General features: G+C 36.9%; 1 protein-coding gene and 2 long non-coding RNA genes across 4 annotated transcripts in view; 2 read left to right on the top strand and 1 right to left on the bottom strand.

Annotated features, from left to right (window-relative positions):
- The window catches only part of LOC127964884 (NACHT, LRR and PYD domains-containing protein 12-like), a 1383583-nt gene that overhangs the window by 120017 nt on the left and 1240554 nt on the right, over positions 1–23012 (top strand). The gene's annotated exons all lie outside the window — the stretch shown is intronic.
- The window catches only part of LOC127964964 (uncharacterized), a 528628-nt gene that overhangs the window by 105911 nt on the left and 399705 nt on the right, over positions 1–23012 (bottom strand). The window lies entirely within an intron of this gene.
- Positions 1320–4257, top strand: LOC127964955 (uncharacterized). Of its 2 annotated transcripts, none has more exons than XR_008155180.1 (5): positions 1320–2003; positions 2105–2525; positions 2696–2793; positions 3669–3795; positions 3898–4257. It is a non-coding gene; the product is annotated as an uncharacterized LOC127964955 (long non-coding RNA). The 2 variants fall into 2 exon arrangements; XR_008155181.1 differs by having other exon boundaries at positions 1334–2003; positions 2105–2170.

Raw genomic sequence — 23012 nt, 5'->3', positions numbered from 1 at the left:
GTTCTATATGTTTATTTTATATGTTTAATATTTTTTTTTTTCAATCAGATGAAGGTGTTTTGATCGTGTTTGGTGTAGGGTTGTGTCGATAGACGATAGTGTCGTGTATCGACATAAGCAGATTTCTCTGTCGATAATCAAGACGATAATACCCAGATAGCATACATATCCGGGCCTCATCTGGGCCAACTATGGCACATCTGGCTCAGTTCTGGCAGCGGCAGAGGTTATATGGGCCATCTCTGGCCCACACACATCAAGCCGGTTTTAGTTTGAGTTGTGGCATGCTGTTTCTGGGCCAGATCTGGCCCGTGTGCAACAAACCGGCTTTAATTTGAGTCATGGCTTGCTGTGTGTGGGCCAGATCTGGCCCATGTGTGACAAACCGGCTTTAATTTGAGTTGTGGCTTGCTGTGTGTGGGCCAGATCTGGCCCTTGTGTGACAAACCGGCTTTAATTTGAGTCATGGCTTGCTGTGTGTGGGCCAGATCTGGCCCATGTGTGACAAACCGGCTTTAATTTGAGTCGTGGCTTGCTGTGTGTGGGCCAGATCTGGCCCGTGTGTGAAAAACCGGTTTTAGGTTGAGTTCTGGCTTGTTGTATGTGGGCCAGATATGGCCTATACCAGGTGACCAGATGTGCCATTTTCTGAAGACACGTCCTGGCAGATCACCTTACTTTACCAGTCAGTAGTTCTAAAACTATTTTGAGTACTGGACGCCCATAATATTTCAGGACACGTAATATAAATACATACACACATTTATTTGACCTACACGGACCTGTTATGAAGCTGCAATGTTATTCGATTTTTTTTTACATTTTTGTACCATGTCCTCTGGTGTGACACCATGTCCTTTGAACTTTTTCGGAACCACTACAAATTTTTTATGCTTTGTTGTGCATTAATATGACACCCCTAAATTATTATTTTTTTTATTAAAAAGTGCATGTTAAGCTACATAATCCAAGAAAATTTTGCAAATTGCTTGCCACTAATGACAGGTTAGCTTGGAATAGCAAGGTCATTAATTGACAGAAAAGGCTGAAACGTCCTTTGGTGTGATTAAAAAAAAAAAAAAAAAAAAGTCCTCCATTGTGACACCTGTACTGTCACACCACAGGACAAAGTTTCTTTAAAAATCATTTTAAATAATTAAATAATATTTGTTTAACTCCTTTTTATACTTTTAAATGCAATAATTACATTCATTAAATTAAGCTCTAATCATTAAATTTTTTATGAATCTTTAGAATAAATATTTAATAATATATTTTTCATAAAAAAAGTTATATTCATGATATTCACATTTCTTCAAGATGCACCTTATACACACACACACACACACACACACACACACACACACACACACACACACACATATATATATATATTTATATATTATTAAACTATAAAAGTGCCACTTTGTCCCACTATTATGTGCAGGCCTGGCATTTTGCACTGAGCTATAGAACTACAAAATGAATTTTAAATTAGCAATATCATAATTGAATGACATTTTGAATTATGTAGTGATCTAATTCTATCCACCAAGCAATTGTATGTGAATGTGTGAGACTTATGGTCATGGTTATAGGCAAATAACAAGAAGAACAAAGTGCAGTAAACGGTAAAACTGTTTGCACTACAAACCAGTACGTTCATAATTAACACAATACATTAAAAATAACATGGTAAGATACAGCAGTTTGCAACAGTAAACAGGAAAACAAGCTGTTTGTACAGCTAATATAGCTGGAATGACACCGAAAGCCAGACACATTACATTTACAAATGGCCGCGCCCCCTCTTACAGAAAAAAAATAAGGGGCGTATGTTTATTCATATGTTTATTAATGTAACGTAAGCGTGTGACTTTTAATTCGTGACGTGCTTTCATGGGCGTGCGCGCGGACCGGATGGAGTTGCCATGGAAACGGAGCGCAACACTGCAAATGTCACGAGGAAACACCCCGTTTCTCGCTGATTTCACTGTTTTCAGGTGAGTTAAGTCCATAAAATCACACAAATATTACTTATAACTGTTGTTGACACTTCTCTTATTTGTATTTGACTCGCTTCTGTTGTTTATTTACTTTATAGGAATGGTTTAATGTCTTCGAAAAAGTCCGTTAGCATTTCTACCGTTTTCAGACGACGTATCGTCAGGTATGATAACTCTATTGTGCTCTTATTTATGAAAGTTTGGGCTTTTAATCAATTCTTCATCTGTAGATGATAGCTTTTGACTGTTTTGTTGGTAATCTTTCAATGGATGATTGGAAATTGCTTAATTTATTTAACCTTAACATTTACACTTTACTGTTTATCGATGACGTCACGTTATCAAGGAGCGCGAAAATTGGCAGAAAACTAAAGTTGTTTTGATCTTTTATGGTAAACATAAAACTGTTATGCGATTTCAAGAATAATAAAATAATCCTTCTACAACAGAAGGGAGTGTCCCAAGATTTCAATATTTCTGAAGGGAGCTGCTGACAGAGATGTAGGAAGCGCTGAAAAGGTTAAGTAACATAATATGCATTTTTTTCACAACATATATCACAATGAATCTGTTATTTTATTTATTTATTTTTTGCATCTCACCTGCTCTAGCTTGTTTCCATCTAATAAACCTGGAACTGCAGACTAAATATCGTTGGCTCTGTGTCAAATTGCTTGTTTTGTTCCTAGATTCTTCAGTGCTGATGGCCTGCTGCATCCAGCAGAGTCGGAGTGAACCTACTGTAAGACAACATCTCCAAGATGCTATTGACCACAAGACTAGTACAGTAAGTCAAACCTCAAATATACAGTACACTAGTGTTCAAAAGCTTGAAGTTGATACAATTTGTAATAATTATCTTCTGCTCACCTCTGTAGTAATTATTTGATTAAAATATGTAAAAAGAGTAATATTGTGAAATAATATTACAATTTAAAATAACTGTTTTCTATGTGAATACATTATAAACTAATTTATTCCTGTGATGTGCAGCTGTATTTTCAGCATCATTTCTCCAGTCTTCAGTGTCACATGGATCCCTCAGAAATGCTGATTTGCTGCTCAAGAAACTTATTATCAGCGTTGAAACAGTTGTGCTGCTTCATTTTTTTTGTGGAAACCGTCACTGAAATTTGTCACTGAAGACTGGAGTAATGATGCTGAAAATTCAGCTTTGATCAAAGGAATAAATGACATTTTAACATAATATTCACATAGAAAAGAGTTGTTTTGAATTGTAATAGTCACAGTGTTACTATTTTACTGTAATTTGATTCAATAAATGGAGCCGTGGTGAGCATAAGAGATTTTTTATAAAGGCATAAAATATCTTACAGACCCGAAACTCTTGAATGGTTGTGTAAATTACAGTTATGATGTTCCTCCCAGTTAAATTTTATTAAAATGTATTAAATGTTACTCTGGCATATGCAGTCCATTCTATAGAGACTGTGTCTGTTCCCCAAAAACAGACAACAAATAATATGTTTATTAAGGGATCTAGAAAAATTATTTCAGTTTAAAGCTACTAGATTAAAAATAGTACTCAATGTACTCCATTGGTGAAATAGTAAAAAGTTCACATTGCCTGAAATGATATGAACAGCAGCTATGCTAATCTTTCTCCCTTTGCCTTCCTGTTTCTGCAAATGTCCATCCCAGGGTTATTAGAAACTGCACAGCACAGGACTTGCAGGACTTGTGAGGATTCAGATGATACCAGTACTCAAAAGACCTTAGATGATGGCAACTATAGATGGACATACAAACTACCGCCACTGCAAAAAAGGTAATGTTAATTTGAAAGAGCTGTGTCACAGTATCAAGGGCTCCCTTATCAGTTCTGCTTTGAGTACTGGAGAGTAAAAGATACATTTTATCTCCCCAACAGATTCTAATTTGAAAGAAGTTTATAATGCATGTTCGCTACTCCCAATTCAGAAGACTGAATCAGCCTGTGTATCTGAATGTTTCTCATACTCACTCCTCTCTGCCGCGTCTGAATTTGGGATTTTCCTTAGCTGTCAGTTATAAACGTCAAAATTAAAAGAAATAAACATTTGAAATATATCAGTCTGTGTGTAATGAATAAATATAATATACAAGTTTCACTTTTTGAATGGAATTAGTGAAATAAATCAACTTTTTGATGATATTCTAATTATTTGACCAGTACCTGTATATCATTGCTCTTTTGTTGATTTTGATTGCTTCCATTGTCCTCATTTGTAAGTTGCTTTGGATAAAAGTGTCTGCTAAATGTAAATTTAATGTTAATGTGTATTTAACTATATTTATAAATATTTATCTGTATGTTTTATTTTGTAATAATGTAAATGTATTTGTTTTATATCTATACATGCAGTTGTGTTCATGTATGTATATTTATTTGTCTAATTTTTATATTTTAATAAAGCAGTTTAGACTACATGAGTGTTTTCTTTATTCTGGATTAATTACATATTCTTTTGTGTCTAGAAAGGGTAAATATGGGCCATATCTAACCCAGAAGCCAGCCACAACTGGGACGGATCTGGGCCACATCTCAGAAATGGCGTGGTTGACATCTGGGCCAGGTGTTACCCATGCCATTTGTGAGATGCGGCATGGATCTGGTACAGTTGTGGCTGACTTCTGTCAGACAAAACTGGGCCAGATCTGGCCCAGATGTCACCCACACCATTTCTGAGATGTGGCCCAGATCTGGTTCAGTTGTGGCTGACATATGTCAGCCAGACTCAGGTTGAGTCATCGCCGTCATTCCGCGCGGTATGTGGGCCAGAAGAATATGGGAGATGTGGGCCAGAACTGGGCCACATGTCATTTGCTATCTGGGTAGGCTCATTTTCCTATTAATGTATTAGATTATAATAATAATAACTATTATTTTTATTAGGCTGCTTATTAAAATAAAACTGCCCAGCTATTTCACTTACGCACCGCATTCTCTCTCTCACACACACACACACACACACACACACACAGCGCGCGAGCACAGGAGGATAAGAGCCTGTAGTCACTGAAGTTGTCCGCTTTGACTCGGATAACTCGTTAAATCCATGAAATGAAAGAGATAGAAAACGAGGAGTTGGTGTCCTACACATTTAATGGCAACATGCTCTTCTCAAACATGAGAGATTAACTCTTTCTTGGCGTTACAAATAAAGTAAAGACAGAATATTAACAAGGCGGCAGAGCGAACTTAACATCCATCAGCAGTTTGTGACATTGATGGGGTTATAAGATGCCATTGGCATGTGTCATTGGACAGTGGCATGTGTCACTAAAAGCTGTGACACATGTCAGTTGCTGTGGTGCGTGTCGCGCCTTTGGTAGCGACTGACACCTGCTGCTGGGTGTCGCTTCATAATGTAGATTGCGTGACACACTCACTTAATGGCAGAACGATATTGAATTCATTAACAGTATGCTATTGTCAAACATACTTATTACATCGTGGAGTTCATTTGTACAACAAATATTGAGTTTCTATATTGAGATTAAAATGTGTCTTACGCCTCTTAATGTGTATTTTTCACTGTAAGTTTATTTCCAGTAGCCTGCTTTGTGCTATGCATTCAAATACGTAAATACGTAAATAAAAACATATTTTTGCATAGATTTGGTTCGGTTGTATCATTTGTAATTATAAAATAATATAGAGACTATGCAGAGGCCATAACAAAAAAAGAAAAAAAAAAGAATAATCAAATGTGCCACCACTAACTGATTCTTGGCAATCAGGAATTAGCTACATGCAAATATAAACTGATGAGAGAATGCCACAAACCATTATGATGTCTACTATTCTAACATGCTTTATTAAAACTTACACCAACCATTCAGAAGTGTGCTTGACCTTGAAGTCTGTAATGTCATGTAAGTCTGCATCATAAGGTAAGTCTATGCTATATTAAACAAAGTTTGTACTTATTAACTGTCTTCAGAAAGTCAAATGCTTTGACAAAACATTCAGGTATCTCCAGAAGAAATGCTTGTTCACAGTTAGAAATATATTTAATTTCTTGTTACATAGTTTCTATAAAATTATTTTCAAAAAATATTAACACCATAGATGAGAACTATTTGCCAAATATTTAAATTATATATATATATTGTACATGTATTTGTAGCTGTTATTATAAATTAATCATGAGTTCAAGTCAGTGGTTGCATATAAAATGTAGAAACTTTTTTCAGCAAACACAGACACAAAAAGAGACTCAACAAATGTGTAATTTAAAGCAATGCCTTTGTTCTTGTATTTGCATACAGTACTCCAAATCAATCAAAATGAACTATTCAACAGACCATTGAAACCATAGTGGCAAATTTTCTCCAATCTTTGTACACAGTTCAAGTCAGTCAAATTTTACTATGCCAGAGGTGCTATTTTTTTGTACATGTATTGGCACTCTTTGACAAAGAAACCTTGCTGTACGTCAACACAGTAATCTAGATCTGATGTATCCTGAAACTCTTTTTCATGTCAATGAAGACTCCTTGCTGTAACAAAAGAGGATGAACAGAAGGAACACAGAAATCTCTGTTCACCAACAGGAGCACATTCTACATTTTCATTGGTTTTCTGTGGCTCGCCTATAAAAAAACTATTACAGTAAGAGTTTCAAGTCAAGTCAAGTCACTTTTATTGTCACATCACTAAAGCACATGTGCCTTGGTGAGTGAAATTCTTGGGAGCGTGCTCCAGAAATTGCAGAAACAATTAACATATAACCAGACAGACTCCAACAGGTGAAAATGTGCAATATGGACATACATATAGTCGTACACACAGTGTACTATTAGACATACTTACAGTTAACACTACACATTATACATAGTATGTACATATTCTACAATATGTAAACATATACACATTAAAATATGCTAAGGTGCAACACAGTGTACGTGAATTGGATATAGAAAATGTCATGGATGTGCATCGGATGATATCCAGTGGTAACAGGTAGATTATTGTATTAAAAGCAGTGTGTATGTGTAGTCCAGTGTTGAACTGGTGAAGTTAAATTGCAGTGTGTGGCATACCATATTGTGGGAGTATTCTGTAGTATGTATTAGTTCTGACTGTTCATTAGTCTGATAGCCTGAGGGAAAAAGCTATCCCTCAGTCTGCTAGTGCAGGATCAGATGCTGCGGAGACGTCTTCCTGAGGGCAGCAGAGAGAGCAGTCTGTGGGACGGGTGGCTGGAGTCACTGATGATCCTCCGGGCTTTCCTTAAACACCGCCTGGTGTAGATGTCCTGGAGGGAGGGAAGCTCACCTCCAACAATTTACAGTTGCCAGCGGTGGTGTTTCCAGACCAGGCCGTGATGCAGCCCTTCAGGATGCTCTCTATAGTGCAGGTGTAGAATGATCTGAGGATGCTGGGGCTCATTCCAAACCTCATTCCAAATCTCCAGAAGAAGAGGCATTGATGTGCCTTCTTCAGCACTGTGTCAGTGTGTATGGACCAGCTGAGATCCTCACTGATGTTAACACAGAGGAACTTGAAGCTGCTTACCCGCTCCACAGGTCTCCTGTCGATGTTGATGGGTGTGTGTTCTCTGCTCTGTCTCTTGAAATCCACCACCAGCTCTTGGTCTTGTCGATGTTGAGTGAGAGGTGGTTCTCCTGACACCATCTAGTCAGGGTGCTCACCTCCTCTCTGTAGGACGTCTCATCGTTGTCGGTGATCAGGCCTATCACCGTTGTGTCATCAGTGAATTTGACGATGACGTTGGAGCTGTGTGTGGCTGTACAGTCGTGTGTGTACATGGAGTACAGGAGTGGATATGTGAGTTTGATAAATTCATGTCTTACATTTTATGTAGGCAGGTTAGGTACATATATTGTAGACCTTCTTGACAAAACCAAGAGAAAATGCCATTTCTGTGACAACAATTACATTTGAATATTGAGTCAGAAAACATCATTTAAAGTAGGCTTCAAATATCAATAAACTGAGATACAAATACAAATAGATACTTGTTTCTGGCAGGTCTTTGAAAGGGGTCACCATGCAACCTGCAAAATAAGAATAACAAGTTGGTGAAACAATTTTAACTGGTTATGAGTTCAGTTATAGTAGGGCTGCACGATTATGACAAAACTCATAATTGTCGATTATTCCCTTGAAATTGTAATCGCGATTATATATTACGATTAGCACAATTTAGATTTAATAATTTTTTTAATAGCTTTATGCCATTGTTTGAAGCCACTGCATGCCATATTGTTATATCAAAATAAACCAGCGGAAAACACTCAAATATCAAAAAACACTCAAAAACACTTTTTTTTAAGCCTCAAATATCATATATAATATTATTATTTTATTTATTTATTTTTTCTGAGAAACCAAACCAAAGTAAATATATGCATGGTATTATGTTATATTAAAACAAAGAAATTCAAACAATTGGGAAAAAAACCCTTAAGATAATCTGTAGAGAGAACAACAACATATCTTATGCACACAGAATGATGTAAGTGAACTTTTTTTTTTTGTGTAATTGTGCCTTTAAACGATTACATAATTGTGTCATCTGTAATTGTAATTGCGATTACAAATTCGATTAATTGTGCAGCCCTAAGTTATAGCATGATTAATAATCATATAATAACATCCTAAGCTCTTACCTTGTTTCTGCAGATGTTGTTCAAATGCATTTTGCCTTTGTATAATCTTGTCACATTTAAAACAATACTAGTGACTTCTTTTTTATCAGTTTTTTTTTCTTCACAAAAGCATGGTACTGTGAAAAAAAATTGGAAGAGTAAAATACGAGTAATTTATGATGCAACTAATATTAAAATGGATAAAATTCAACAATACAACCTAAATAATGCATAACTGGCAAAAAAAAAGCTGGTAATGAGTATATAATTATGTTTATATAGTTGCAATTATACATCATATTTACAGTTTATATTATTAGTAGTATTATTTATTACATTGGTATACACAATCATACCATTTTAAAAATGCAAACACGTCAGCACTGAAGGCCTACTGTATATTATACTAACACTACAATGTACAGAGTAGGCCACTAGCACTGCAAATTATATATTTAGTAATAAGCAATTGGCACATGTCACAAGTTTTATTCACACAAACCACTCTCCACTGACACATTATTTACAAGTTTATTATTTGTTTTTCAAACATGATGTCAAGATGTGACACTGTATATGAGTGGCAGATGACGCTGAATGTTGTGCAATAGCCTACTAGTGCTTTTGTATGTGGGTGATCACGCAGACTACCAATTATTAGATACACACCAGAAAAAATTATCATGGATCACTACGAATACCGTAACACTTGTATCCGTTACTGTTATCCTTTATTTGTGTTTTACGCTACGTGCCGTCGTTAGGTGTCAGTATAAATTTAACATTGGCAAGTGCCAGATTCCTTTAATATTTCATATATTAATATATTCATTATATATGAATAAAATGTAATTCTGTTTATAATTGTAAACGTTTTTTTATGGCCTCTGCATAGTCTCTATATTATTTTATAATTACAAATGATACAACCGAACCAAATCTATGCAAAAATATGTTTTTATTTACGTATTTGAATGCATAGCACAAAGCAGGCTACTGGAAATAAACTTACAGTGAAAAATACACATTAAGAGGCGTAAGACACATTTTAATCTCAATATAGAAACTCAACATTTGTTGTACAAATGAACTCCGCGATGTAATAAGTATGTTTGACAATAGCATACTGTTAATTAATTCAATATCGTTCTGCCATTAAGTGAGTGTGTCACGCAATCTACATTATGCAGCGACACCCAGCAGCAGGTGTCAGTCGCTACCAAAGGCGCGACACGCACCACAGCAACTGACATGTGTCACAGCTTTTAGTGACACATGCCACTGTCCAATGACACATGCCAATGGCATCTGTGCGTCAAATGTCATGTCACATAATGTTAAAACTGCCTCTCAACCACTATGGATCGTAAGTTCGCTCTGCAGTCTTTTTATTATTTTCATGCATACCGTACTATAATGTGATGCATGCAAAATACAGAGTTTTGGCCATTACAATGTCTCCATCCACAAACAGATGTACATCGTCTGCAGATATAAGGTATTTCTTTGCACTTTAACAAGTAATCCGAACGGCCTATATGTGCAGTATTTTAAACGAGCCCTCTCTTATCACTGTTATGTTAGAATGCGTCTCATTCTTGTTTCTGTGGGGGTGCGTCGAGCTCGTGCATGAGGCGCGCGCTCTGGAGCACTGTATCACTGATACATCAGTTCAGTTCAACTTTACTCCTAATCTGTTTTAAATACTTTATATTTAACGTGTTCGTTTATGTCCAATATTAGTGTTAAACTGTCGGACTTTAAAATGAAATCTACTATTGATTTTCACCGTTGTTTGATTTTTTCGAACATCAACTTCCGTGCGCAGATGCGGCAGATTTGAGCGGGGTCAAGTTGGTTTTGTTTTCGATATTCGTGACACATTCAGCGGTAAACGCCAATAACTCCAAAACGAACCCAGCCGGCATTTCAACGTTGATTCAACGTTGAAACAACGTCAGGTACCATGGTTGAATCAACGTTGAAAAACCTTTCGATTTTGCAAATTGGATCAACGTTGAAATCACGATGTTGATTCACCGTTGAAATCGTGACGTTGATGTACGGTTGAAATCACAACGCTGATTCACTGTTGAACTCCCGACGTTGAATCAACGTTGAAAAACCTTTCGATTTTGCAAATTGGATCAACGTTGAAATCACGACGTGGATTCACCGTTGAAATCGCGACGCTGTTTCACCGTCTTACCTGCATTATGGGTGAATTAGGGTCGTGCTGCAGCCCTGGGATGAAAGCTGAATGAGGTGTTGATTTTGAAAAGTTAATCAGCGTTGATAAAACGACGTTGTTTCCCCGTCGTACCTTGCACCGTGTGTAAATACACCTAGATCCTAGTTGGCATTTAGATCAACAATGTACATGCAAGGCTAAAAATCTAATGACTGGCAGCAATGGCTTTACAAACAACTTCAATAAACTACCACATGCTCAAAATTGTCAAACAGCAGTTAAATTTTGGAAACAGATGAAAATAATCCCACACTTTATTATGCAGAGTATGCATGGAGGTAATGCTAAAAGCAGCTAGTAGAACAATCCAAATACAATAATATTTAAAGGTTTTTGTGAAATAATTTGGCACATAAATGCATATTTTTTGCAGCACTTACAAGACAAACCCTTGTACCTTTATGACTGAAACCAGTGGATCTTTTATTTTGGTGGAAACCTACAGTTTCTGTCAAAAACATGTTTTAGTAATGTGTCTCATTACAAGAGTTGTGTACATTTGTGCAGTGAAAATGTGTTGAACAGTTCGAGAAGGGAACCTTCCACCAGTTGATTTCTAATGGGAACACCCCCGGACTGTGTCTTCTTTACCGTGGGGAATGCAGAATGAGATTTCTACCGCAGGGCACTCTAAAATGTTAGAACCAGCAGCCTTAGTGTATACAGTGTGGTTGTGCTTCGGGTGATCCTTGAAAGTGTCCCAGCGCTAGGTCCTTTCTGACGCCGTCCCCTCCACTCTCTCCCACTTGTGCACTTTCTGTACCGTCCTGTATAAACATTTACATTTAATCATTTAACAGACGATTTTATCCAAAGCGACTTACAAATAAGAACAACAAAAGCAGTCAGGTGTACAAGCGAACAACAACAGTATACAAGTGCCATGACAAGTCTCAGTTAGTCTAGTATATATATATATATAAAAAAGACAAGAAAAGAAGGAAAAGTGCTAGCATTAGTTGGTTAAGTTCTGGTGAAAAAGATGAGTCTTAAGATGTTTCTTGAAAATGAGTAAACACTCAGTTCGGATTGAGATTGGGAGGTGATTCCACCAGCTGGGCACAGTCCAGGAAAAGGTCCTTGAGAGTGATTATGAACCTCTCTGGGATGGCACCACAAGGCGTCGTTCACTTGCAGAGTGCAAACTTCTGGAGGGCACATAAGATTTAACCAGTGAGTTTAGATATGTTCACAATGTTTGACAATAACTTTGATATTGTGAAATATATTTAACTGAAAACTGAATGCAAAATAAATCACACAATATTTTCACTTTACAGTTCAGTAACAGTGAGGTTGGAAACAAAGTGGACAACACTATTCATTAAACATTTATTAAATGTATTCAGATGAAAGTTTACAATTCACAAATTATTCATAAGCAGTGTTTTCAGAGCCCCCAGTTACACTGTTTTAATCAGAACACTAGTAATACAGTGTAGAAAAACAAGTCAAATCAAATTAAGTACATTTTTATTAAACTAAGCACAACCAAAACCTATCACAAAAGGTCAAAGCATCTCTAGCAGAAGTGACAGTGCAATGTAGCAGAAGAACAATTTCTTACCAATGTTTAAAGAACAAGCTGGATCCTCGATGACTCTACAAGGGGAAAGAAGAAATGGTTTACTGAAAAGTTCTTAAAAAGCAGGATTTCATATTATACCATTTCTTTAAACCACTGGTTCTCAAACTTTTTATACCAAGTACCACTTCAGAAAATATTTGTTATTAAATATTAAGTTGCACCATAATGACCAACATTACATTTCAGCAGCGTAGTAGGCCAAACTATTCAGCTACAGGTCTACAGTTAAAAAAAATGAGGCAGTTTTATTCTAATAAGAATATTAATTGTTGTCAGACACTTTACCATGGTAAATACAGTTTGAACATTAACACTACAACTGTGCTTACATACACAGGTAAATGAAAAAAAAAAGTTTAAATTAAAATGTAATTTTAAATGTAATTATGTAACAAAAGTTACAAAACTGTACTGTACTTTAACTGTAACATACTTAAATGTGCAAAAAAAAAACTTACTCAAAGATTAAGTTAAAATATATTAACATTAATTAGTTTAATTTAGTGATTCACCTGCATAACAACTAGAGGGGGCCTGACACTTTGAGAACCATGGCTTTAAACAATCCTTTTTTTTTTTTCATTTTCATTAATTCATTAAAATTATATTATTTAAATACCGACATTTGCACTTATATGTTGCAGAAAACACTTTGAAACTAATATAAGAATACAAACATATATAACACACCTAATGCATGGGATTCATATCAGGAAAATATGGGAAAATCTCTAAAAGACAGACATTAACACATAACTCACCAGCAACACATTAGGTGAGCATCTAACTTGATCAGCTGTGATAAAGCAATGCAAAAATAGACACACGGGTATTTATTTATCTGCAGGTTACATGTTCTTTAAACTATACCCATTTGTAAACTCTGGTAATACTTTACTATTTTCAAAAGATAATAAAGATAAAGTTAGCGATTTTCTTACCTCATTTTGACAGGATGTTTTCAGGACCTCGCAGAACACCTGACCCTTCTTGTGTTCACAGTTTTTGTTCTCCATTGACATGTCACGACTCAAATTCGCTCGAAATAAATAAAAAATGTACAGGCAAATATGAAATAATTCGGGACCGACCGAGCAGTCAGTTATAACGAGCAGCAGCTCACAGTTAGCCGCCTCACTCACAGAAAGACGACAATAACGGTCATATTTTTAAATGTAGAAAAGCGCGAACCGATTCATTGTCCAGTTTCCTGAATGACAGCCAGATTAACCAATCACGATAGAAGTAATAAAATAAAACTACCAATGGGAGTTGTTTCAGTGTGATAAAGCAGCGAAATGTATAGTTTTATTGTTGTTAATGATGATAATATTTAACATTTTAGAATAGGTATCATGACTAAAATATTTTTAAATGCTATTAAAATAATAATTAATTTAAATAATTTAATATAAATAATTTAAAAGCTTGTTAACCTTTTTCTACCATTTAGCATTAAACATTTTTAACGTTGTTTCATTAAAACAACTGACCTTATTTCAACCATATTTCAACGTTGAAAGTTGGTCATGTGCTGGATGTTTTTCAACCATTCAGCTTTAAACGTTGAATCAACGTTGTTTCAACGTTGAAACCACAACTGACCTTATTTCAACCATATTTCAACATTGAAAGTTGGTCATGTGCTGGATGTTTTTCAACCATTCAGCTTTAAACGTTGAATCAACGTTGTTTCAACGTTGAAACCACAACTGACCTTATTTCAACCATATTTCAACGTTGAAGGTCGGTCATGTGCCGGCTGGGAATTGCCCTAAAAAAATCTAAGCAGTGTGACCGCCAAAAGGGCAAAGCTGATCATGTTTCACATCCTTCTTTTTCTATATTTTCCCTCGATATAATAAGCACGGCCCCGTGCAAGCCGTGGCAATGTGCAAAAAGCCGGGAGAGAACGCTCTCAGCAGAGCCTTCAGTTAGGGACCGTGGGGAAAGTGCAAACTTTCTTCGTTTTTTGCTATAGCTCAGTAGGTGTTTTTGTAATAGCTTTTTAGACAAAGGGCATATAGACATGAAACCAGTGTCAATCAATAGTGGGGGACAGTGGACATTTTTAACAACCTTTCTTTTTAACACTACTGGTAGAAAAGGGAATTGCATGTCCAAAATGAACCTTCTTTTTGTAATAACTTTCTACAGAAGGAAGATAGAGAGATGAAACCAGTGTCAATCAATAGAGGGAGAGAGTGGACATTTTTCACATCCTTTCATTTTACCCCAATTGGCTGATAAGGGGACAGTGGACATTTTTCACAACCTTTCGTTTTACCCCAAGTGGCTTATTAGGGAATTGCATGCCCAAAATTATCCTTATTTTTAATAACTTTCTACAGCAGGGAGACAGAGACATGAAACCAGTGTCAATCAATAGCGGGAGAGAGTGGACATTTTTCACAACCTTTCATTTTACTCCAAGTGGCTGATTAGGGAACTGCATGTCCAAAATTATCATTCTTTTTGTAATAACTTTCTACAGCAGGGAGACAGAGACATGAAACCACTGTTAATCAATAGAGGGGGAGAGTGGACATTTTTCACAACCTTTCTTTTTACCCCTACTGGTAGAAAAGGGAATTGCATGTCCAAAATTAACCTTCTTTTTGTAATAACTTTCTACAGCAGGGAGACAGAGACATGAAACCACGGTCAATCAATAGAAGGGGAAAGTGGACATTTTTCACAACCTTTTTTTACCCCCTACTGGTAAAAAAGGGAATTGCACGTCCAAAATTAACCTTCTTTTTGTAATAACTTTCTACAGTAGGGAGACAGAGACATGAAACCAGTGTCAATCAATAGAGGGAGAGAGTGGACATTTTTCACAACCTTTCATTTTACCCCAAGTGGCTGATTAGGGAACTGCATGTCCAAAATTATCATTCTTTTTGTAATAACTTTCTACAGCAGGGAGACAGAGACATAAAACCACTGTCAATCAATAGAGGGGGAGAGTTGACATTTTTCACAACCTTTCTTTTTACCCCTACTGGTAAAAAAGGGAATTGCATGTCCAAAATAAACCTTCTTTTTGTAATAACTTTCTACAGCAGTGAGACAGACACATGAAACCAGTGTCAATCAATAGAGGGGGAGAGTGGACATTTTTCACAACCTTTCGTTTTACCCCAAGTGGCTTATTAGGGAATTGCATGCCCAAAATTATCCTTATTTTTAATAACTTTCTACAGCAGGGAGACAGAGACATGAAACCAGTGTCAATCAATAGAGGGGGAGAGTTGACATTTTTCACAACCTTTCTTTTTACCCCTACTGGTAAAAAAGGGAATTGCATGTCCAAAATAAACCTTCTTTTTGTAATAACTTTCTACAGCAGTGAGACAGACACATGAAACCAGTGTCAATCAATAGAGGGGGAGAGTGGACATTTTTCACAACCTTTCGTTTTACCCCAAGTGGCTTATTAGGGAATTGCATGCCCAAAATTATCCTTATTTTTAATAACTTTCTACAGCAGGGAGACAGAGACATGAAACCAGTGTCAATCAATAGCGGGAGAGAGTGGACATTTTTCACAACCTTTCATTTTACTCCAAGTGGCTGATTAGGGAACTGCATGTCCAAAATTATCATTCTTTTTGTAATAACTTTCTACAGCAGGGAGACAGAGACATGAAACCACTGTTAATCAATAGAGGGGGAGAGTGGACATTTTTCACAACCTTTCTTTTTACCCCTACTGGTAAAAAAGGGAATTGCATGTCCAAAATAAACCTTCTTTTTGTAATAACTTTCTACAGCAGTGAGACAGACACATGAAACCAGTGTCAATCAATAGCGGGAGAGAGTGGACATTTTTCACAACCTTTCATTTTACTCCAAGTGGCTGATTAGGGAACTGCATGTCCAAAATTATCATTCTTTTTGTAATAACTTTCTACAGCAGGGAGACAGAGACATGAAACCACTGTCAATCAATAGAGGGGGACAGTGGACATTTTTCACAACCTTTCTTTTTACCCCCTACTGGTAAAAAAGGGAATTGCATGTCCAAAATTGACATTCTTTTTGTAATAACTTTCTACAGCAGGGAGACATAGACACGAAACTAGTGTCAATCAATAGAGGGGGAGAGTGGACATTTTTCACAACCTTTCGTTTTACCCCAAGTGGCTTATTAGGGAATTGCATGCCCAAAATTATCCTTATTTTTAATAACTTTCTACAGCAGGGAGACAGAGACATGAAACCAGTGTCAATCAATAGCGGGAGAGAGTGGACATTTTTCACAACCTTTCATTTTACTCCAAGTGGCTGATTAGGGAACTGCATGTCCAAAATTATCATTCTTTTTGTAATAACTTTCTACAGCAGGGAGACAGAGACATGAAACCACTGTTAATCAATAGAGGGGGAGAGTGGACATCTTTCACAACCTTTCTTTTTACCCCTACTGGTAGAAAAGGGAATTGCATGTCCAAAATTAACCTTCTTTTTGTAATAACTTTCTACAGCAGGGAGACAGAGACATGAAACCACTGTCAATCAATAGAGGGGGACAGTGGACATTTTTCACAACCTTTCTTTTTACCCCCTACTGGTAAAAAAGGGAATTGCACGTCCAAAATTAACCTTCTTTTTGTAATAACTTTCTACAGCAGGGAGACAGAGACATGAAACCAGTTTCAATCAATAGAGGGAGAGAGTGGACATTTTTCACAACCTTTCATTTTACCCCAAGTGGCTAATTAGGGAACTGCATGTCCAAAATTATCATTCTTTTTGTAATAACTTTCTACAGCAGGGAGACAGAGACATAAAACCACTGTCAATCAATAGAGGGGGAGAGTTGACATTTTTCACAACCTTTCTTTTTACCCCTACTGGTAGAAAAGGGAATTGCATGTCCAAAATAAACCTTCTTTTTGTAATAACTTTCTACAGCAGGGAGACAGAGACATGAAACCAGTGTCAATCAATAGAGGGAGAGAGTGGACATTTTTCACAACCTTTCATTTTACCCCAAGTGGCTAATTAGGGAACTGCATGTCCAAAATTATCATTCTTTTTGTAATAACTTTCTACAGCAGGGAGACAGAGACATAAAACCACTGTCAATCAATAGAGGGGGAGAGTTGACATTTTTCACAACCTTTCTTTTTACCCCTACTGGTAAAAAAGGGAATTGCATGTCCAAAATAAACCTTCTTTTTGTAATAACTTTCTACAGCAGTGAGACAGACACATGAAACCAGAGTCAATCAGTAGAGGGAGAGAGTGGACATTTTTCACAACCCTGAATTTTACCCCTACTGGTAGAAAAGGGAATTGCATGTCCAAAATTAACCTTCTTTTTGTAATAACTTTCTACAGCAGGGAGACATAGACATGAAACCACTGTCAATCAATAGAAGGGGACAGTGGACATTTTTCACAACCTTTCTTTTTACCCCTACTGGTAGAAAAGGGAATTGCATGTCCAAAATTAAACTTCTTTTTGTAATAACTTTCTACAGCAGGGAGACAGAGACATGAAACCACTGTCAATCAATAGAAGGGGACAGTGGACATTTTTCACAACCTTTCTTTTTACCCCTACTGGTAAAAAAGGGAATTGCATGTCCAAAATTAACCTTCTTTTTGTAATAACGTTCTACAGCAGTGAGACAGACACATGGAACCAGTGTCAATCAGTAGAGGGAGAGAGTGGACATTTTTCACAACCTTTCATTTTACCCCAAGTGGCTGATAAGGGAACTGCATGTCCAAAATTATCATTCTTTTTGTAATAACTTTCTACAGCAGGGAGACAGAGACATAAAACCACAATCAATCAATAGAGGGGGAGAGTGGACATTTTTCACAACCTTTCTTTTTACCCCTACTGGTAAAAAAGGGAATTGCATGTCCAAAATTAGGCTCCTTTTTGTAATAACTTTCTACAGCAGGGAGACAGAGACATGAAATCAGTGTCAATCAGTAGAGAGACAAAGTGGACATTTTTCACAACCTTTCATTTTACCCCAAGTGGCTGATTAGGGAACTGCATGTCTAAAATTTACCTTTTTCTAATAACTTTCTAAAGCAGTGAGACAGAGACATGAAACCAGTGTCAATCAATAGAGAGGGACAGTGGACATCTTTCACAACCTTTCTTGTTACCCCTACTGGTAGAAAAGGGAATTGAATGTCCAAAATTGACTTTCTTTTTGTAATAACTTTCTACAGCAGTGAGACGGAGACATGAAACCAGTGTCAATCAGTAGAAAGAGAGAGTGGACATTTTTCACAACCTTTCATTTTACCCCAAGTGGCTGATTAGGGAACTGCATGTCCAAAATTAACCTTCTATTTGTAATAACTTTCTACAGCAGTGAGACAGAGACATGAAACCAGTGTCAATCAATAGAGGGGGAACGTGGACATTTTTCACAACCTTTCTCTTTACCCCTACTGGTAAAAAAAGGAATTGCATGTCCAAAATGAACCTTCTTTTTGTAATAACTTTCTACAGCAGGGAGACAGAGACATGAAATCAGTGTCAATCAGTAGAGAGAAAAAGTGGACATTTTTCACAACCTTTCATTTTACCCCAAGTGGCTGATTAGGGAACTGCATGTCTAAAATTTACCTTTTTCTAATAACTTTCTAAAGCAGTGAGACAGAGACATGAAACCAGTGTCAATCAATAGAGAGGGACAGTGGACATCTTTCACAACCTTTCTTTTTACCCCTACTGGTAGAAAAGGGAATTGCATGTCCAAAATTAACCTTCTTTTTGTAATAACTTTCTACAGCAGGGAGACAGAGACATGAAACCACGGTCAATCAATAGAAGGGGACAGTGGACATTTTTCACAACCTTTTTTTACCCCCTACTGGTAAAAAAGGGAATTGCACGTCCAAAATTAACCTTCTTTTTGTAATAACTTTCTACAGTAGGGAGACAGAGACATGAAACCAGTGTCAATCAATAGAGGGAGAGAGTGGACATTTTTCACAACCTTTCATTTTACCCCAAGTGGCTGATTAGGGAACTGCATGTCCAAAATTATCATTCTTTTTGTAATAACTTTCTACAGCAGGGAGACAGAGACATAAAACCACTGTCAATCAATAGAGGGGGAGAGTTGACATTTTTCACAACCTTTCTTTTTACCCCTACTGGTAAAAAAGGGAATTGCATGTCCAAAATAAACCTTCTTTTTGTAATAACTTTCTACAGCAGTGAGACAGACACATGAAACCAGTGTCAATCAATAGAGGGGGAGAGTGGACATTTTTCACAACCTTTCGTTTTACCCCAAGTGGCTTATTAGGGAATTGCATGCCCAAAATTATCCTTATTTTTAATAACTTTCTACAGCAGGGAGACAGAGACATGAAACCAGTGTCAATCAATAGAGGGGGAGAGTTGACATTTTTCACAACCTTTCTTTTTACCCCTACTGGTAAAAAAGGGAATTGCATGTCCAAAATAAACCTTCTTTTTGTAATAACTTTCTACAGCAGTGAGACAGACACATGAAACCAGTGTCAATCAATAGAGGGGGAGAGTGGACATTTTTCACAACCTTTCGTTTTACCCCAAGTGGCTTATTAGGGAATTGCATGCCCAAAATTATCCTTATTTTTAATAACTTTCTACAGCAGGGAGACAGAGACATGAAACCAGTGTCAATCAATAGCGGGAGAGAGTGGACATTTTTCACAACCTTTCATTTTACTCCAAGTGGCTGATTAGGGAACTGCATGTCCAAAATTATCATTCTTTTTGTAATAACTTTCTACAGCAGGGAGACAGAGACATGAAACCACTGTTAATCAATAGAGGGGGAGAGTGGACATTTTTCACAACCTTTCTTTTTACCCCTACTGGTAAAAAAGGGAATTGCATGTCCAAAATAAACCTTCTTTTTGTAATAACTTTCTACAGCAGTGAGACAGACACATGAAACCAGTGTCAATCAGTAGAGGGAGAGAGTGGACATTTTTCACAACCCTGAATTTTACCCCTACTGGTAGAAAAGGGAATTGCATGTCCAAAATTAACCTTCTTTTTGTAATAACTTTCTACAGCAGGGAGACAGAGACATGAAACCACTGTCAATCAATAGAAGGGGACAGTGGACATTTTTCACAACCTTTATTTTTACCCCTACTGGTAGAAAAGGGAATTGCATGTCCAAAATTGACATTCTTTTTGTAATAACTTTCTACAGCAGGGAGACATAGACACAAAACCAGTGTCAATCAATAGAGGGGGAGAGTGGACATTTTTCACAACCTTTCGTTTTACCCCAAGTGGCTTATTAGGGAATTGCATGTCCAAAATTATCCTTATTTTTAATAACTTTCTACAGCAGGGAGACAGAGACATGAAACCAGTGTCAATCAATAGCGGGAGAGAGTGGACATTTTTCACAACCTTTCATTTTACTCCAAGTGGCTGATTAGGGAACTGCATGTCCAAAATTATCATTCTTTTTGTAATAACTTTCTACAGCAGGGAGACAGAGACATGAAACCACTGTCAATCAATAGAGGGGGACAGTGGACATTTTTCACAACCTTTCTTTTTACCCCCTACTGGTAAAAAAGGGAATTGCATGTCCAAAATTGACATTCTTTTTGTAATAACTTTCTACAGCAGGGAGACATAGACACGAAACTAGTGTCAATCAATAGAGGGGGAGAGTGGACATTTTTCACAACCTTTCGTTTTACCCCAAGTGGCTTATTAGGGAATTGCATGCCCAAAATTATCCTTATTTTTAATAACTTTCTACAGCAGGGAGACAGAGACATGAAACCAGTGTCAATCAATAGCGGGAGAGAGTGGACATTTTTCACAACCTTTCATTTTACTCCAAGTGGCTGATTAGGGAACTGCATGTCCAAAATTATCCTTATTTTTAATAACTTTCTACAGCAGGGAGACAGAGACATGAAACCAGTGTCAATCAATAGCGGGAGAGAGTGGACATTTTTCACAACCTTTCATTTTACTCCAAGTGGCTGATTAGGGAACTGCATGTCCAAAATTATCATTCTTTTTGTAATAACTTTCTACAGCAGGGAGACAGAGACATGAAACCACTGTTAATCAATAGAGGGGGAGAGTGGACATTTTTCACAACCTTTCTTTTTACCCCTACTGGTAAAAAAGGGAATTGCATGTCCAAAATAAACCTTCTTTTTGTAATAACTTTCTACAGCAGTGAGACAGACACATGAAACCAGTGTCAATCAGTAGAGGGAGAGAGTGGACATTTTTCACAACCCTGAATTTTACCCCTACTGGTAGAAAAGGGAACTGCATGTCCAAAATTATCATTCTTTTTGTAATAACTTTCTACAGCAGGGAGACAGAGACATGAAACCACTGTCAATCAATAGAGGGGGACAGTGGACATTTTTCACAACCTTTCTTTTTACCCCCTACTGGTAAAAAAGGGAATTGCATGTCCAAAATTGACATTCTTTTTGTAATAACTTTCTACAGCAGGGAGACATAGACACGAAACTAGTGTCAATCAATAGAGGGGGAGAGTGGACATTTTTCACAACCTTTCGTTTTACCCCAAGTGGCTTATTAGGGAATTGCATGCCCAAAATTATCCTTATTTTTAATAACTTTCTACAGCAGGGAGACAGAGACATGAAACCAGTGTCAATCAATAGCGGGAGAGAGTGGACATTTTTCACAACCTTTCATTTTACTCCAAGTGGCTGATTAGGGAACTGCATGTCCAAAATTATCATTCTTTTTGTAATAACTTTCTACAGCAGGGAGACAGAGACATGAAACCACTGTTAATCAATAGAGGGGGAGAGTGGACATTTTTCACAACCTTTCTTTTTACCCCTACTGGTAGAAAAGGGAATTGCATGTCCAAAATTAACCTTCTTTTTGTAATAACTTTCTACAGCAGGGAGACAGAGACATGAAACCACGGTCAATCAATAGAAGGGGACAGTGGACATTTTTCACAACCTTTTTTTACCCCTTACTGGTAAAAAAGGGAATTGCACGTCCAAAATTAACCTTCTTTTTGTAATAACTTTCTACAGTAGGGAGACAGAGACATGAAACCAGTGTCAATCAATAGAGGGAGAGAGTGGACATTTTTCACAACCTTTCATTTTACCCCAAGTGGCTGATTAGGGAACTGCATGTCCAAAATTATCATTCTTTTTGTAATAACTTTCTACAGCAGGGAGACAGAGACATGAAACCACTGTCAATCAATAGAGGGGGACAGTGGACATTTTTCACAACCTTTCTTTTTACCCCCTACTGGTAAAAAAGGGAATTGCACGTCCAAAATTAACCTTCTTTTTGTAATAACTTTCTACAGCAGGGAGACAGAGACATGAAACCAGTTTCAATCAATAGAGGGAGAGAGTGGACATTTTTCACAACCTTTCATTTTACCCCAAGTGGCTAATTAGGGAACTGCATGTCCAAAATTATCATTCTTTTTGTAATAACTTTCTACAGCAGGGAGACAGAGACATAAAACCACTGTCAATCAATAGAGGGGGAGAGTTGACATTTTTCACAACC

The sequence above is a fragment of the Carassius gibelio genome, chromosome B9 (assembly GCF_023724105.1).
Source record: "Carassius gibelio isolate Cgi1373 ecotype wild population from Czech Republic chromosome B9, carGib1.2-hapl.c, whole genome shotgun sequence".
Lineage (NCBI taxonomy): Eukaryota > Metazoa > Chordata > Actinopteri > Cypriniformes > Cyprinidae > Carassius > Carassius gibelio.
This window is presented reverse-complemented; position numbering and strand designations above follow the sequence as displayed.